The sequence below is a fragment of the Otolemur garnettii genome, unplaced genomic scaffold (genome assembly GCF_000181295.1).
Source record: "Otolemur garnettii isolate 467f Iridium unplaced genomic scaffold, OtoGar3 scaffold00302, whole genome shotgun sequence".
Lineage (NCBI taxonomy): Eukaryota > Metazoa > Chordata > Mammalia > Primates > Galagidae > Otolemur > Otolemur garnettii.
The window spans coordinates 137,338-141,286 of record NW_003852697.1 but is presented as its reverse complement, the minus strand read 5'-3'; the positions used below and the strand labels follow the sequence as shown (position 1 = coordinate 141,286).

General features: G+C 47.2%; 1 protein-coding gene and 1 pseudogene across 3 annotated transcripts in view; one reads left to right on the top strand and one right to left on the bottom strand.

Annotated features, from left to right (window-relative positions):
• INSR (insulin receptor) overlaps positions 1-3,949 on the top strand; it is a 152,555-nt gene that overhangs the window by 53,601 nt on the left and 95,005 nt on the right. The gene's annotated exons all lie outside the window — the stretch shown is intronic.
• LOC100962760 lies at positions 1,989-3,394 on the bottom strand (annotated as a pseudogene).

Genomic DNA, 3,949 nt, shown 5'->3' with positions numbered 1-3,949 from the left:
CTCGTCACCTGCACACGTCCTCTCCTGCTGCTCGTCACCTGCACACGTCCTCTCGTCACCTGCACACGTCCTCTCCTGCTGCTCGTCATCTCTACCTCACTTAGAACAGTAACAATGTATGTGCTGAATAGACAATTATCCTGTATTTTTCATTTGTATTTTTAAAAATAGTTGTATTATTTTTATTGTTTTTTTTTCCCCAAGTATTTCTGCAGATACAGAACCCACAAATAAGAAAGCAGCTGTGTTGTGGTGCACACAGAGGTGCACAGACATTGGGTGGTTGAGCAAAGCCGGCCAAAGAGAGTCCAACTCTGCTTGAGTAGCCGACAGTCCCAGCTCCTAGAAGGTTCCCTGCATGTCCCTTTCTGATCATAAATCCCTTCTGTCCCAGAAAGTAACTGCTTATTTTTTTTAATGACCACCAGGACCCTATTTTGAACAACTAAATGCTTCCCCAGGCACAGGGCTGCGTACACATCGAATGCATCACCGGTAGTCTGCTCACCTCACAGGCCCTGAACATCACTCCCCCAGCAGCTGTGTTTTTACCGCAGTGTTTTGTTTTGTGTGTCTCACATTGACAGGACGTCATACCACACTTCAGACACAGTGTGTGTGCTGAATGTTAAGAGGATACATTCTGCTTGGTCCTGGAAATCCAGAGAAAAGATGGAAAGTACAGGGTGTCCCAAAGGTCACCTGTGAAGTTGCCATCCATAGGGAAAACAGGAAATTGGAGCTAAATTTTTTGACAAAATATTCATGGCAAAATGTGACAAAGTGGTAACCAACAGGTAGAGAGGTAGAGAATATTTTGTAAAATTTTGTAATGACTATTTCTTCGATTAAGGTACATTTAGCTACAGCTTGCCACTTTTCCTGTGTACGGAGCCGTGATGGGTGACCTTTGGGGTCCCCTCTGGTAAGCTCTGATACGTACAGGAGCTGGGAAGAGTACGCGGCTGTTATGTTATTGTTTCTTTTATTTTAAATTTTTTTTCCAATTCCCATTTATTTTTGGCTCTTGGGGCAATGTCATCTTTTCAATATGAAAAAGAGCAGCAAGTTCAACACAAAATAGAAATCTAAAGTATAGGACAGGACAAAACCAAAGGTCAGGAGAAAAAAGGCAACTGCAAAAGGAAGAGATGAGATGTTGCAAAAAACAGAGGGAGTCCTGTCCCCTCTCTGGGAAATGGAATGACCCATTTAGGTGGCAGCACACACCTTCCCACATAACTCAGGGGTGTTATGTGTTTGTGGGTAAGAAAAGGTGGGTATTGGGAGGGCCTTTCTGGAAGTTTAGGGACCAAGGCTGGTCTCTCTCCCCTCCTCATCCTCTTCTATCAGGGGAAAGGAAGGAACCCAACGTATCAGTGAGGTGAAGTGTAAGAGGGGAGGATCCCATTTGGGTAAAAAAATGCTCCCAAGGACAGAGCTTGGAGGGAGACTGAAAGTGAAGATAATACTGTTAATACCTCCCTTGAAGCTGAGAGATGGAACCTGCAAATACCTGGAAGTTATCACTAAACATTCTGGATTTCCTGCTCCCAAACTATTCCAGGATGGAAAAATCCCAGCACCTTCCTTGGAGTTACTTCTACTCTTACTTTCTATTCCCCTCCCACCAACTGCCTGGACATAGGATGGTCATCTGCATTCAGCATTCAGTTGGTTCTGAAATAAATGGCATTTGGATGAGAACCAGCTTCTTAGGGAGATATTTTACAAATAGAAGGAAATATTAACTGGACAGATGGGAGGAACGGGCACCAGAAGGAAATACAGGGTTACCTAGAACACAGAAATCTAGGTTTCCCAAAGTGGAAGGAGAGAGGAGACGTTCAACAAACAAGAATTTATTGAGTGCCTACATGTGCCAGGCACTGTTCTAGACACACCCCTCCCCCAAAGGGGAAAAGAAAAAGATAAGAGGCAGCAAACATGAATTCTGAGGGAGAGGAAAGGGGTAGTTGAGGAAGAAGGTTAAGGGGTTAAGGTTAAGGCTGTGCCTTAGGCCTCCTCTTCAGCCTCTTCAGCGAAATTCTCCTCCTCTTCCGCGGTGGCATCCTGGTACTGCTGATACCCAGGTTGTTCATGTTGCTCTCAGCCTCGGTGAATTCCATCTCGTCCATGCCCTCGCCTGTATACCAGTGGGGGAGGGCCTTCCGGTGGAACATGGCAGTGAACTGCTCTGAGATGTGCTTGAAGAGCTCCTGGATGGCTGTGCTGTTGCCAGTGAAGGTGACTGCCATCTTGAGGCCACGAGGCGGGATGTCGCAGACAGCTATCTCAACATTATTGGGGATCCGTCCACGAAGTAGCTGCTATTCTTGTTCTGCACATTGAGCATCTGCTCATCTACCTCCTTCATGGACATCCGTCCAAGGAAGACAGCAGCCATGGTGAGGTATCGGCCATGGCGGGGTCACAGGCAGCCATCATGTTCTTGGCATCGAAGACCTGCTGGGTGAGTTCTGGCTCAGTGAGAGCCCAATACTGCTGGCTTCCATGGCAGTGAGAGGGGCAAAGCCAGATGAAGAAGTGGAGACCTGGGAAGGGCACCATGTTGACTGCCAGCTTGTGGAGGTCAGTGTTGAGCTGGCCATGGAAATGGAGGCAGGCGGTGACACCACTCATGGTGGCTGAGACAAGGTGGTTCAGGTCCCCATAAGTTGGCGTGGTCAACTTTAGGGTACGGAAGCAGATGTCGTAAAGGGCCTCGTTGTCAGTGCAGTAGGTCTCATCAGTGTTCTCTACCAACTGATAGACAGAGAGGGTGGCATTATAGGGCTCAACCACAGTATCAGACACTTTGGGTGAAGGCACCACACTAAAGGTATTCATGATGCAGTCAGAATACTCTTCTTGGATCTTGCTGATAAGGAATGTGCCCATTTCAGAACCTGTATCCCCATCCAGCGAGCGGGTCAGTTGGAAGCCCTGCAGGCAGCCACAGCTCTCTGCCTCCTTTTGTACCACATCCAGGACTGAATCAACCAGCTCAGCCCCTTCTGTATAGTGGCCCTTGGCCCAGTTGTTGCCTGCCCCAAACTGACCAAAAACAAAGTTGTCTGGTCTAAAGACTCGGCCAAAAGGACCTGAGCGAACAGAGTCCATGGTCCCAGGTTCTAGATCCACCAGGATAGCACGAGGAACATATTTGCCACCTGTGGCTTCATTGTAGTACACAGAGATTGGGTCTAGCTGCAGATCGCCATCCCCGTAGGTACTGGTGGGGTCGATGCCGTGTTCATCGCTGATCACCTCCTAGAACTTGGCACCAATTTGGTTACCACACTGACTGGCCTGGATGTGCACGATTTCCCTCATAGTTAAAATTTATTGGTTTTGCTCATCTTGAGGTGTTCATGGGGCGGATTAAAAAAAAATTATTTTTTCACTCTGCTGATTGCAGGCTAAAAGAATGGAACATGCCCCATAAGCTGGAGCAGTGAGGTCTGAATGTGCCGACAGGAAGGTTTGGAGAGGGAGAAAGAATAGATAGTGTTATTGTTTCTGAAATGGGGTCTCACTCTGTCACCCTCCACCCCCCTGGAGTGCAGTTGTGTCAGCCTGGCTCACAAGAACCTCAGACTCCTGGGTTCAAGTGATCCTCCTGCCTCTCACTCCTGAGTAGCTGGGACTGTAAGCACCCGCTATTGACGCCTGGCTAATTTTTCAATTTTTACTAGAGATGGGGTCTTGCTTTTGCTCAGGCTGGTGTCAAACTGGCCTCAAGCAATCCTCCTACTTTGGACTCCCAGAGTGCTAGGATTACAGTGTGAGACACCATGCCTGGCCAAGGCTATATTTTTAAAGGTGGCTTATAATAATTTAATACATTTGTGTTCAACAACATCAAATTATGAAACGTATGGCTTAAAAACAAAAACAGCTCAGCAACCACATGTGTGGAAGCCCTTTTTCATGGTAGTTAAGGAAA